Source organism: Heptranchias perlo, chromosome 4, assembly GCF_035084215.1.
Source record: "Heptranchias perlo isolate sHepPer1 chromosome 4, sHepPer1.hap1, whole genome shotgun sequence".
Lineage (NCBI taxonomy): Eukaryota > Metazoa > Chordata > Chondrichthyes > Hexanchiformes > Hexanchidae > Heptranchias > Heptranchias perlo.
Genome location: NC_090328.1, coordinates 84,902,336 through 84,917,505, shown reverse-complemented (window position 1 = coordinate 84,917,505; position 15,170 = coordinate 84,902,336).

Below are 15,170 nucleotides of genomic sequence, written 5' to 3'. Positions count from 1 at the left end.
AGCTGCACCCAAACCCGCCTCCGTTAAGACTGAAAGTGGGCGCATTGGAGGCAGGTTGGGGTCAGGTTTCAGACTTGTGCAATTTTAACCTACACACCTGCCACTGTCCCACCTGTCTTGGGGGGTTAAAATTTCCCCCAGTGTCTCCTATCCAAATGTCTGGAAGAGTATTCTACCAGGAAACACAAGCCATCAAATGTCAGATTCCATTTGACAAGTATTAAACTGATGCCATGTACAAGATAGGGACCAAAAAAGAGATCTACGGATGGAGGCAGAGGGTAAGGCTGAGGTACTAAATGAATACTTTGCACCTGTCTTTACCAAGGAAGAAGATGCTGCCAACGTCACCGTAAAAGGGGATGTAGGAACATATAGGAACATAGGAACAGGAGTAGGCTATTCAGCCCCTCGTGCCTGCTCCGCCATTTGATAAGATCATGGCTGATCTGTGATCTAACTCCATAAACCCGCCTTTGGCCCATATCCCTGAATGCCAAAAAACTATCTATCTCAGATTTAAATTTAGCAATTGAGTTAGCATCAATTGCCGTTTGCGGAAGAGAGTTCCAAACTTCTACCACCCTTTGAGTGTAGAAATGTTTTCTAATCTCACTCCTGAAAGGTCTGGCTCTAATTTTTAGACTGTGCCCCTACTCCTAGAATCCCCAAGGATGTAGTTGAGGTAATGGATGGGATGAAAATCAATAGAGAGGAGGTACTAGAAAGGCTGGCTATGCTTAAAGTAGATAAGTCACCCGGTCCAGATGGGATGCATCTTAGATTGCTGAGGGAAGTAAGGGTGGAAATTGCAAAGGTGCTGGCCATAATCTTCCAATCCTCCTTAGATATAGGGTGGTGCTAGAGGACTGGAGAATTGCAAATCTTACACCCTTGTTCAAAAAAGGGTGTAAGGATAAACCCGGCAACTACAGGCCAGTCAGTTTAACCTTGGTGGTGGAGAAGGTTTTAGAAACGATAATCCAAGACAAAATTAATAGTCACTTGGACAAGTGTGGATTAATAAAGGAAAGCCAGCACGGATTTGTTAAAGGCAAATCGTGTTTAACTAACTTGATTGAGTTTTTTGATGAGGTAACAGAGAGGGTTGATGAGTGTATATGGACTTTCAAAAGACGTTTGATAAAGTGCCACATAATAGGCTTTTCAGCAAAATTGAAGCCCATGGCATAAAAGGGGCACTGGCAGCATGGATATGAAATTGGCTAAGTGACAGGAAACAGAGAGTAGTGGTGAACGGTTGTTTTTCAGACTGGAGGAAGGTATACACTGGTGTTCCCCAGGGGTAGGTATTAGGACCATTGCTTTTTTTGGTATGTATTAATGACTTGGGCTTGGGTGTACATGGCACAATTTCAAAATTTGCAGATGACACAAAACTTGGAAGTGTAGTAAACAGTGAGGGGGATAGTAATAGACTTCAAGAGGACATAGACAGGCTGGGGGAATGGGTGGACACATGGCAGATGAAATTTAACGCAGAGAAATGCGAAGTGATACATTTCGGTAGGAAGAACGAGGAGAGGCAATATAAACTAAATGGTACAATTCTAAAAGGGGTACAGGAACAGAAAGGCCTGTGGGTGTATGTGCAAAAATCGCTGAAGGTGGCAGGGCAGGCTGAGAAAGCAGTTAAAAAAGCATACAGGATCCTGGGCTTTATAAATAGAGGCATAGAGTACAAGAACAAGGAAGATATGTTGAACCTTTATAAAACACTGGTTCGGCCACAATTGGAGTATTGTCCAATCCTGGGCACCGCACTTTAGGAAGGATGTGAAGGCCTTAGAGTGGGCCAAGAAAAGATTTACTCGAATGTTCCAGGGATGAGGGACTTCAGTTACATGGATAGACTGGAGAAGCTGGGGTTGTTCTCCTTAGAGCAGAGAAGGTTGAGAGGAGATTTGATAGAAGTATTCAAAATCATGATGGATTTAGATAAAGTAAATAAAGAGAAATTGTTCCCATTGGTGGAATGGTCAAGAACCAGAGGACACAGATTTAAGGTGATTGGCAAAAGAACCAAAGGCAACATAAGGAAAAACTTTTTGACGCAGCGAGTAGTTATGATCTGGAATGCACTGCCTGAAAGGGTGTTGGAGGCAGATTCAATTGTGGCTTTCAAAAAGGAATTGGATAAATATTTGAAGAGAAAAAATTTGTAGAGCTATGGGGAAAAAGCGGGTGAATGGGACTAACTGGCTTGCTCTTACAAAGAGCTGATACAGGCTCGATGAGCTGAATGGTCTTCTTCTGTGCAGTAACGATGCTATGATTCCATAAGATGTTGCAACATCCATCCAGTTTAATAAATAATTTCAGAATATATGCCAGTTTATTTATTTTTTCCAATTTTTCTCCACTCTTTACCTGAAGGTGCTAACTTTTATTGGACTACAGTTCCACTTGTAGCACCAATCCTCCCATGTCTCACTCAAATGCCCATTCCTCAAGCTATTTTACGGTGGAGGAGGGAGGGAAACATCACAGCTGAGCCCAACGTACATGCATTTTTCAGCAGGAATCACTTAATAGCACTCAGTAATGGGATCGCTGGGTGATTCCCCAACCTTGTAACCCAGGGGAATTGAGGCTAATTGTAATATGTCAATTGCTGTTAGGTTGAAATCAATGAATTCGGCACAGACCAGCAATCAAATCTGAGACTATCAATTCTCCATGTGATTTGGTTCCATACGGGATAATGCATTTATTCCCTGAGTCATGTGCCCCATAAATGTTAATTTAAACATCATAAGATTTTCATGCAATTTCTTCCAACCCTCAACAAGCAGTAGCCTTTGTTGTGTTTGATTTGATTTTTGTTTCATGTGTTTTTTAACACCATATGGAGGGTTATAGATAAAACAGTAATTGGCTGGAAGATCACGGATAAGACGAGAGCAGATTACATTTTTCTGCAATATAAGCAAGAGATTTATTTTAATAGTAATTGATTTTTACCAGAACATTTTTTCAGTAGGTAATATCTGGTTTCTTCCCTGTTTACAATTTTTATGATAGGAACATATTTTATATTCAGTAATTAACTGAAATGAGAGAATTTTTTCTGTAATTTTGGATAAACTCAAATACTCCCACTTACTAACCTGATGATTTGGGCCTATCTGTGTCTGTAATGAGTGAAATAAATTCATTGCAAGTTTTCTTCAGCCACTGAGGCTGATATAATACAAAATTTGCATTATGATTGATTGATATGGAATTTAAGCCTTTTTATTGGTTCCTTTCCACTGCCAACACGAGACCTTTATATGTTTCGATGCTATCAAATTGGTTTGGAGACTGAAGGGCTCAGATTCTTAGAAATGCCTTGTTCTATGGTTTGTGCTCTGCACACAAATGTTGTAACATATACTGGTCATAGAATTTGCTGTTAATTTGCTGCAGATAAACCTGAGGTACTAATGTCACAATCAGTTAACATTCTGTAACAACATCATCATTTATTAAGAACATGAAGCATAATGATGGTTGGTACTTGCACAGGTATCCACGGTTGGCAGAAACAGACAAGAAACAATGGACCTGATTTTCAAATGAAATTGTGGGTGCATTGGGAGCTGGGGGGGGGCTGCAAAAATCGGGAAAATCCCGAGCGGGTGAGGAAGCCAGCTCCAACCCGCCGACTTCAGGGTTTCCCACAGATGTGCTTGTGTCCGCGCACGCTTCTTGAATGTGGAAGCCCCGCTGGCAATTAAAGCCGGCGGCATGATAGTTAAAGAACAAAATGTACCTCATTGGTGTACTTAAGGTACTTTATTTCTGATATAGTAAATAGTTAAACTGATTTTAAACTTACCTGGGCGGCTTTCCCACAGTGAAACCAGGCGTGAAGGGCTGGATTAGGCAAAAATAAAGTAAATAAATTAAATAAAAAACCATTGCACAAAGTTAAAAAACAAAATAAACCTACCTTTCCACCAATGTCACCTGCACCCCCCTGCTCAGATGTCCGATGTCCCCCTCTCTGATGTGCCCCTTTCCCCCGATGTCCCTCCCCGAATTCCCCCTCTCCCCCCTCCCCGATCTCCCCCTCTCCCCCCTCCCCTCCGATCTTCAGCACCTCCACTCTCTGTTCCAACACTGGATGACGTCTCTCTCGCTCTCTTTCTCTTTCCCCCCATTCCCAGCATTGCAGCTCCTGTCGGTAGCCAGCCTGTCAATCATGCTGGCTGTCAGGCCGGAAACCTGGAAACAACTTTAATCACCATCAATTACATCGTGATCGCATCAGAAAAGGTAAGTTTTTTTTATTTGGGTTTGCCACGCGCACCTTCACCCCCCCATCCCCCCGCCCGCTGCCATCCCGCCATCATTTTAAAATTGAGCCCAATGGTTCTGATTTTAATGGGGAGGTGGGAATGGTGCGGGGCAGCCTGGTGGCAGGGGAAGAACCTGGCAAGACCAGGGAAGTGGAAGCCCTGCTGATCTTAACAGATAATTCTGTGCAGACTCCTTTCCGACGGCCAGATTGACTACCTGGACGGCGAGCACGAGTGGAAATTTAGTGGCAACAGGCCGCAGCCGGGGACCCGTGGGAACGGTCCCCCTTAGTCAGTGGGAGGGGAAGGCGGCCTCAGGCCACAATCGAGATGTGGGGGAGGATCCGGGCCACGATCGGGAGGGGGCAGCCTGCTGATGGGCTGAAGGCAACAATCGGAGGGAGCAGCCTGTTGATGGCAGCGGTCGGGAAATGCAGAGGTCGGGGTCGGGGAGGCCGAAGGCTTCATTTTGAGGCCTGAGAGGAGCCCTCAGGCTCCTTCCACCATGTTGCTGCTGCCGGGCAACAGACAGCGTGGGACTCCTCCAGTGGTGAGGCTAAAAATAAGTCGCAGCACCGATGACATCATTGGGCCGCAACTTTTGCATGTTAAGTAGGCCTCTGCCTGCCTTTAGCAGGAGCCTCGTATAGGGCCTGAATCACCACTGTAAATATTATGGCGGCCAGGAATGGGGTCGGGTTGCTCGATTCCGATATTTTAACCCCACCCCTCTCCCACACATTGCGGGGGGGGGGGGGTTAATATCAAGGTCAATAAAACTATTCTTAATTTTTTAAAAGTAAAAATATAAAATAAAAACTAATATTGTGGAGTCACATTCAAACCTGCCATTTAATCTCAGGGTTCATGTAACTAAACTGCTTAAAAAGCTTCACTGTAAGCATGTCTGATCCTGTTAGACTGTTGCATCATAATCACTCTCATGTAGCTCCTATTTAATGAATTGGTAATGAATTAAACATAAGAAACAGCAGCACATGCTCAGGAAATGGAAAGGCAACCTAATTAGTTGAAACTTGAATATTGCACAAAGATAAAATTAATTTGTGATCTAAAATGATTGTCTTGTACTAATCTACTCCTACAATTACTCCCATAAAACATTAAAAAGAAACAAGTCTACACAACCATCAATATAGTGTAAAACTGTGAAATTATCAAGCAAATTACAATTAGGATGCTAAATCCATAATTTGTTTCATTCTTCAATACATCTGATTATAATTAATTATCTCGAAAACAGCAGGCAGCTGAACATTGTTGCTTAATTTTCCATAAAAAAACCAATCCCCTTATTCACTCAAGCAACACATACTGCTATTGCTATCATCCCAAAGTGGGACAAGTACCTAAGAACACTGTCTCTTTAAGAAAAGTATTTGTTGAGCTATCAAGAGATTTCCACCCATGTTGCTGTGTTGTTCTTTTTCTCTTGTTATTGCAAGTATCTCTTGATTTCCCCCTCCCACCACCATCAAATGTGTTCATAATCACCAGTTCTTCTTGTTAGCAACACTATTACAAAACCTCTTCTGCAGTGCCAGTATAAAGGACATTTCTTCAAAGTTTGACTGAATTTCTCAAGTTGCATTTGTAGTTTGTCTGCAAAGCTCACCATTCTTCATGAATGCTAGTTTCATTAGTAAACTTCTGTAGCTTCCTCCAATTGGACTGATTCTGGCTGTTAACTGCTGTCAGCTCTCGGGTTTATAATTTGCACCGAGGCATCTGTCTTCCATCAACAAATATTCATCTGAGATTGATTTGGCTACCATTCATATTCCTTCTATGGATAACATAGTGGTAAGAACCAGCAGTATGAATCTAATGGAGAGTGAGAAATTTGAAAACTAGTTAGTTTTATTTTGGTAAAGAAGTGCAATCACAGAGCTCAAATAGATAAATATTTTACATTATACAACACTAATGGGGGAGGAGGAGGAGGAGGAGGATGGCAATTGTTCTTCTACTTTACAACATTCAGCATAAATAAATGTTCCCAGATAAACTAATGATTAGTGATAATATAGCTAAAAGTTCACCAACATCCAAAATGAATGAGCATCAAGATCACATTCGTGAGCATTGAGGGATGGGTAGGATAATCAAAGACAGCCATCACGGATTTGTTAAAGGCAAGTTGTGATTGATAAATCTAATAGGGTCATTTAAAGAAGTGGCTGTTTAGATAAAGGATATGCAGTAGATGTAGTGTATATGGATTTTCAGAAAGCAATTGGTAAAGTGTCTCATAGCAAACAGAAATTTAGGCATATGGTATAAGAGGAAATGGAGCAACATGGATAGAAAGTTCATTGATTGGCTGGAAACAAAGAATTAGGATTAATGGACGTTGTTAGAATTGGGGAAGGGTTGGAAGTGATGTCAGTCCTCGGTCTGATATCATGATATCAAAATTTGCTGACGACCCAAAAGTAAGGGGTTGGTAAACAGTGAGGATGACTGTAAAAACTTGAGGAAGACATAACAGATTAGTGGAATGGGTAGACTGTTGGCAGATATAATTTAATGCAGAGAAGTGTGAGATAATGGGGGTGAACTTCCACAGGGGTCCTCCTGATCTCCTGCTGTAAAATGGTATAAATTCCCCAAGCTGAACTCGACTGTTCAAAACCTCAACGTCCTAGTCAACCCTATGCTGAGCTTCCAACCCCATATCCTTTCCATCAGAAAGAACGCTTACTTTCACCTCCAGAACACTGCCCACCACTGCCCTTACCTCAACCCATCTGTTGCTAAAACCCACATCCATATCTTTGTCAACTCCAGACTTGACTATTCCAATTGTCTTCTGGCCATCCTCCATCCTCCGTTCAGTTCAGTTTATCCAAAACCATGCTGCCCATATCCTATCTTGGACCAAGTCCCGCTCACCTATCACCCCTGTCCTCGCTGACCTACATTGAGGCAGAGGCCATTATATCTTTTAAGGGAAGAGTAGATATACTTTTAATTTGAAGCAGAGGAAAATAGAGGGTTATACAAAGATAGCACAGCAGTGGGATTAGTTTTAGATTGCTCTAGCAAAAGAGCTGACATAGACATGATAGTTCGAATGATTAATTCTGTGTTATAAAATTCTATGGTTCTATGGTAATTCTATATTAATTGAAGAGGCCCTCTGGGTAAGTGAAAAACTCCTCCAGGCTTGCGAAGGAAAGTCGTAGCCTTCCTGCTTCCTCCCCCGTGATGCAGAAGTATAATCAGACAAAAATTCACACTAAGCCAAAGAAAGAGATTTTAGGAGGAGTGACTAAATATTTGGACAAAGAAGTAGGTTTTAAGGAGGCTCTTAATGGAGGAGAGAGAGGCAGAGAGGTTTAGGGAGGGAATTCAAGAGCTTAGGAGTCGAGATGTAACAGTGAATCTATATAAAACCTTAGTAAGACCACATTTAGACTGCTGTATCAAACCTGGAGTAAGAGTATTGAGGCAATAGAGATTCATGAGACAGCACAGATTCATTACGATGCTGCCTGGTATGAGGAAATACAAATACGAAGAAAGACTTGAAAAATTGGGGATGTTTTCATTAGAACAGAGGAAATGATGGGGTGATTTGATAGAGGTGTTTACAAAGAAATGGGACAGGATAAATAGAAACAGAAGGCCAGATGTTAACTCCTGGCAGTGGTAGCTGGAAAAGTGGAAGAGGCCAACGGCAAATTGTCCAGCCTTCCACAGTATTAAACCTGGAGATTTTAACTTTTGGGCTTCATTTGCATGCTTGCTGTTAGTCGGGAATTGGATAGTCGGCAGGTGGGAGCAGGATTTCTGGCGGCAAGAGACCACTGTTGGAGTCCTGAAGTAACAATCCCCGGAAGTCAGGTAAGCAGTTACAAGAGGTTCAGGAAGGCATCGCGATTGGGGGGGGGAGAGAGGGAAGACCGAGGCAAGGGAGGCCCAAGGTTTCTTTGTAGGGCCCAGAGAAGCACTCCTGCTCTGCCTGGCCCACAAGAAAACAAAAACAAATTAAAATAACTTACATTTCTGGCCCCGATCCACTTGCCACCAGTTTGGTCTGTCGAGAAAACCACAACAGCTTCCCTGCACAGGCCTAGGTCTGGGGTTAAAATTACAGTCAGGTGCCAATGACATCATCATTTTCTGGTGGCTGTTCTGCTTGCCTGCTCTAAACAGCAAGTTAAAATTACATTCCGTGGGAAGGCAGTGGAATCACAGGTGGTAGGTCACTACCCAATTTTAACTGTCTGTCTGTCCAGTTTCCGCTGGGCAGGCAGGGTTAAAATCACGCCTAGACTGTTTCCAGTGGTTGAGAGGTCTATAATGAGAGGACATAGATATGACATAAATATAACATTAAATGTAAGAGATTTGGTACTGAGAGCTGGCTTCTGGCCCAGGCTAGGCCCCCTTGCGTTCTGCTCCCCGCCCCTCGCAGGACTTACCTGAGGATCACTGCTGGTGAGGCAGCCAGCCCAAATTGGTCCCGCAGAGACCAGCAAACTGCCTCTGGAAATGTGGCAGGTCGCCGCAATTATTAAGATGAGGCTCGAGGAATAATTTCAGAAGATACATGGGCCGACCTCTTCGGGCGTGCGTTGCAGTCAGCACAAACCCAATTTCTCCCCAAGTTTCTCTGTATTCGGAGCTGAAGAATTCACAACTTTGGAAAAGAGGAATGACTCACCTGTGTTAATGTTGATTGATTAATACGTGTTAGAAGATACAAAACCCACCAGTGTAATAGAAATTATTAATATTGTTCAGGTTATCAATTGCCTAAATTTATAGTCTATTTTATTTTTAGTTATTAATATGTGATACATTCCTGATTGTGCTGTTTTCCATCAATCACACAGTGACAACCTCAGCAATGGCTTTCCCATCAAGAATCCTACGAGCAAGACTCCTGCAGTTTTGGTTTATCCTGAAGGCATGTGAATCACTTGAATCAAAATTCTGAGGGCCCCCACTTGTGCCTTTGAAATCTATTTGATTGCCAGTTTTACGTAATTGTTGAAGTAGCTTCCTTTGAACTAGCTAGGGTGAGAGGGAAAGAGGAGCATATAACCTGGGATGGTAGGCATTGTTCTTCAGTGTCTCATTGTTCCGCTATACAACTAAAATGCCCTATGTGAGTTCAGTCCCATGTAAAACATGTCATCACGGACACATGGGGCCCGATATTAGGAGGACGGCGGGTTCGCAGTGGGGGGTCGACTAGGTGCGTGGGTAACGCGCCCAGTGAAATCAGGGTGCTCCGCACACAATCGCAGGCTAATTGCAGCCACTTACCTTGGCTTCCGGGTTTCACGCTGGAAACCTGCGCAGCGGGCGGACTGCACATGCGCAGCATAGGCTGTCAGCTGGAGGAGCCCTATTTAAAGGGGCAGTCCTCCACTGACTGATGCTGCAGAAAATAGGAAAAATTACAGCCTGGAGCAGCCCAGGGGGAAGGCTGCTCCCAGGTTTAATGATGCCTCACTCCGGGTATTATTGGATGGGTTGAGGAGGAGGGGGAGGACAGAGATCTTCCCCCCGGCGGGCGGGAGGAAGCGGCCTGCCTCTGCCACCAAGGCCTGGCTCGAGGTGGCAGAGGAGGTCACCTGCACCACCAACATATCGCCCACCTGCATACAGTGCAGGAGGCGCTGCAATGACCTAAGTAGGTCAGCCGAAGTGAGTACACTTACTCATTCCCCTACACTCCATCTGCCACATCACCGCCCCCACCCCACATCTCCTTCTGCACTGCCAACACTACTCTATCACATCACTCCTCACACCCACTCAAAGCTCATCCTCATCTTACCTGCACCTACTCACCTCGCCAGTACTCATCCCGCCACCACCACTCAACCCAATCCTCATACAATCTCATAGCTCTATCTCATACGCACCCTCTCATGCATCTCTTTCACGCTCAGCCTCACTGAACCTGCCACTACCTGTGCTGCAGCCACAGGGCATGCATCGCATATGTGCAGTAGGAAGCGTAAGGCAAACGTGTCGTGAGCATGAAGGGGATGCACAAGGGTGTTTGAGGGTTTGTCGTAATTTTTACTTATATTTAATTTCTGATCAACTCACATAACATATTATATTGTCACCACTACTGCCACGTCTTTGCGAATCTTATCTGGTTTGTGCAATAATGCCCTTTCCTGAGGATCACAATGAAGACCCACAACTGATGCCACCCATTGTGTCACTGCAGAGTGGGTGTAGGTGTATTTGCAGGGCTCTTTTGTGCAGACGACTGAGAGACGTCGGCGATGTCCCCGGTGGCACCCTGGAAGGATGCGGAGGAGAAGTTGTTGAGGGCAGTGGTGACTTTGACAGCGACAGGTAAGAAGATGCTGCTCGGGCCAGCCGGGAGCAGCTTGGCATGAAGCAGGCTGCAGATGTCCACGACTACATGTCGAGTGACTCTGAGCCTCCATGTGCACTGCTGCTCTGAAAGGTCCAGGAAGCTGAGCCTCGGTCTGTGGAACCTGTGGTGAGGGTAGTGCCCTCTGCGAAGCATCTCTCTCTGCCATTGCCCTCCCTCCTGCTGTGCAGGTAGATGTGTCACAGCACTGTGTTGTGGAGCTCCACGTGTCAGAGGTGGACGGCGTGGCCGGCGAGGCTGGTGATGCTGTTCGCCCTCCGAGGAGGTCAAGACTGCAGCTACGGCAGCCCCCATCCGGAAGATGTACATTTGAGGGGGTCCGCAAGGTAGGTAAATGTGTCTGGACACCGGGGTTGAGGTTGCAAATTGGTGAATTTTATTGTTAGGAGGAGGGTGGTGGAGGCCAAACTTTGTCCAAAGTGACAGAGTGGCCTCCTGCAATGAGTGAGGGTTCCCCCCTCCCACCTGTCAAATTGACCTTTGCAACTGCTACAGGCTGATGACTGCAACACATCCATTTCAACTGGGAGTGTTTCCCCCAGTACGGGAAACAGTCCCAGTTGTTTGGAAAATCCCACCCCTCCTAAAATATCATGTTAATCAGGTCTGTAAACGACCTGAAGTACCTAAATAATTACCTTAAGTGGCATCCCACCGGCTTTAATTGCCGGTGGGAGTCCCACATGCGGGGGCTGCGCGCGCATGTCAGCGCATCACTGGGGAACCCGGAAGTGGGCGGGTTGGAGCCAGGCTCCAGACCCGCCCCGGGAATCCCCAATTTTCAAAGCCCCCCCACCACGAACGCACCCACTCGGGGTTGCGAAAATCGAGCCCATAGTGTCTGCTTCAATCACTAACTCCAATAGTGCATTCCAAAGCCGCATTACGCTCTGTGTAAAAACAATTCTCCTGCTCTCTGTCCTAAAATTCTTACATTTAATCTTACATCTGTGTCTCCTCATTCTCGATTCTTCACCAATCAAAACAGTCTGTTTCCATCTACTTTGTCCCATCACTTCATAATTTTAAATATCTCTAATCATCCCACAATCTCCTCCAGTCATCCCACAATCTCCTCCATTCATCCCACATTCTCCTTCATTCATCCCACAATCTCCTCCAGTCATCCCACAATCTCCTCCATTCATCCCACATTCTCCTCCAATCATCCCACAATCTCCTCCATTCTAATGAAAAACCCCAATTTTTCAAGTCTTCCTTTGTATTTAAACTTCCTCATACCAGGCAGCATCCTAGTGAATCTGTACTGTACCGTCTTTATTGCCTCAACAGCATTCCTATAATGTGGAGTCAAAAACCACACACAGTCATAACTGTGGTCTTACTAAGGTTTTATATAGATTCACCATTACATTCTACAGAAATAATAGGAGCTTGTAACAAAGGTAATGCAATAATCGTGGGGGACATATAGACTGGACAAATCAAATTGGCAAAGGTAGTCTGGAGGACGAGTTCATGGAATGCATTCGAAACAGTTTCATGGAACAATACATCATGGAACCAACCAGGGAACAGGCTAGTTTAGATCTTGTATTGTGTAGTGAGACAGATTACAATTAGTAATGTCATTGTAAAGGATCCTCTGGGGAAGAGTGATCGTAATGTGATAGAATTTCACATTGAGTTTGAGCGTGACATACTTAAGTCTGAAACTAGAGTCTTAAACTTAAATAAAGCCAATTACATAGGTATGAGGGGTGAGTTGGCTAAGATAGATTGGGAAATTAGATTAAAAGGTATGACGGTAGATAAGCAATGGCAAACATTTTTTTAAAATTCAATATTCTCAATGAATATACATTCCATTGAGAAATAAAAACTCCACGGGAAAAGTGATTCATCTGTGGCTAACTAAAGAAGTTAAGGATAGTATTAGATTAAAAGAAGAGGCTTATAATGTTGTGAAGAAAAGTAGTAAGCCTGAGGATTGGGAAAGTTTTAGAAACCAGCAAAGGATGACCAAAAAATTGATTTTAAAAAGGGAGAAAATAGAATATGAGAGTAAACTAGCAAGAAATATAAAAACAGATTATAAGAGCTTCTACAAGTATGTAAAAAATTAAGACAGCAGCAAAAGTAAACGTTGGCCCCTTAGAGGCTGAGACAGGAGATATTATAATGGGGAATTAAGAAACGGCAGAGATGTTAAAAAAATATTTTGTATCTGTCTTCACAGTGGAAGACACAAAAAAAAATACCAGAAATAGTGGGGAACCAAAGGGCTAATGAGAGTGAGGAACTTAAAGTAATTAATATCAGTAGAGAAAAAGTACTAGAGAAACTAATGAGACTAAAAGCCGATAAATCCCCTGGACCTGATGGCCTACAGGGTTCTAAAAGAGGTGGCTGCAGAGATAGTGGATGCATTGTTTTTGATCTTCCAAAATTCCCTAGATTCTAAAATGGTCTCAGCAGATTAGAAGGTGGCAAATGTAACACCGCTTTTCAAGAAAGGAGGGAGAGAGAAAACAGGGAACTACAGTCCAGTTAGGCTGATCTCAGTCATCAGGAAAATGCTGGAATCCATTATTAAGGAAGTGGTAACGGGGCACTTAGAAAATGATTAGGCAGAGTCAACATGGTTTTTTGAAAGAGAAATCGTGTTTGACAAATTTATTAGAGTTTTTTGAGCTTGCAACTAGCAGGGTAGATTAAAGGGAACCAGTGGATGCAGTATATTTAGATTTTCAAAAGGCATTCGATAAGGTGCCATATAAAAGGTTGTTACACAACATAAGGACTCATGGGGTTGAGAGTAATATATTAGCATGGATAGAGGCTTGGTTAACGGACAGAAAACAGAGAGTAGGGATAAACGGGTCATTTTCAGGTTGGCAGGCTTTAACCAGTGGGGTGCCGCAAGGATCGGTGCTTGGGCCTCAACCATTTACAATCTATATTAATGACTTAGATGAAGGGACCGAGTGTAAAGTATCCAAGTTTGCTGATGACACAAAGCTAGGTGGGAAAGTAAGCTTTGAGGAGGATGCAAAGAGTTTGCAAAGGGATATAGACAGGTTAAGTGAGTGGGCAAGAAGGTGGCAGATCGAGTATAATATGGGGAAATGTGAAGTTATTCACTTTGGTAGGAAGAATAGAAAAACAGAATATTTTTTAAATGGTGAGAAACTATTAAATGTTGGTGTTCAGGGAGATTTGGGTGTCCTCGTACAAGAAACACAGAAAGTTAGCATGCAGGTACAGCAAGCAATTAGGAAGGCAAATGGCATGTTGGCCTTTATTGCAACGGGGGTTGGAGTACAAGCGTAAGGAAATCTTGCTACAATTGTACAGGGTTTTGGTGAGACCCACCTGGAGTACTGTGTACAGTTTTGGCCTCCTTATCTAAGGAAGGATACATTTGCCTTGGAGGTGGTGCAACGAAGGTTCACTAGATTAATTCCTGGGATGAGAGGGTTGTCCTATGAGGAGAGATTGAGTAGAATGGGCCTATACTCTCTGGAGTTTAGAAGAATGAGAGGTGATCTCATTGAAACATATAAGATTCTGAGGGGGCTTGACAGGGTAGATGCTGAGAGGTTTCCCCTGGCTGGAGAGTCTAAAACTAGGGGGCATAGTCTCAGGATAAGGGGTTGGCCATTTAGGACTGAGATGAGGAGGAATTTCTTCACTCAGAGGATTACGTATCTTTGGAATTCTCTACCACAGAGGGCTGTGGATGCTGAGTTGTTGAGTATATTCAAGGATGAGATAGATAGACTTTTGGACTCTAGGGGAATCAAGGGATATAGGGATCGGGTGAGAAAGTGGAGTTGAGGTCAACGATCAGCCATGATCTTATTGAATAGAGCAGTAGGCTCGAGGGGCCATATGGCCTACTCCTGCTCCTATTTCTTATGTTCTTCTATACCTAGTGCCACGAAACCCAGTATTACATTTCCTCTTTAATGGCCTTAATCACTTGAGATACTGCTTTTAATGTTGTGAACCTGAAACCCCGCCCCCCACCAGCCTCAATACATCTACTCTTCCAGATCACCCAGCCTTCACCTATTCAAAGTATTCTTTTTTTTAAAACCAAAATGTGCTACCTCACTTACTGACATTGAATTTCATCTGCCACATTTTTGCCTATTCAACCATCTTATCAGCATGGCCTTGCAGCTTCCTTTGGCCCTCAGAATTATTTACTATGCCTCCTATTGTAGTATCATCTGCAAATTTGGACACCACTCTTTCTAACCCTATATCCTAATCATTGATGTATACAGTGAACAGAACCAGTACTAGAACAAAACCCTGTGTAATACTGCTGCCCACTTCCAACCACTCTGTGAAACTGCCCTTAATTCCTACTCTGCTTCCCCCTTGTAATGAGTTTTCAATCCAATTTGCTATCTATCCCCTAATTTCATCCCCATTAATTTTCTACAATAGTCTCCCATGAGGTACCTTGTCAAAGGCTTTCTAAAGTCCATGTA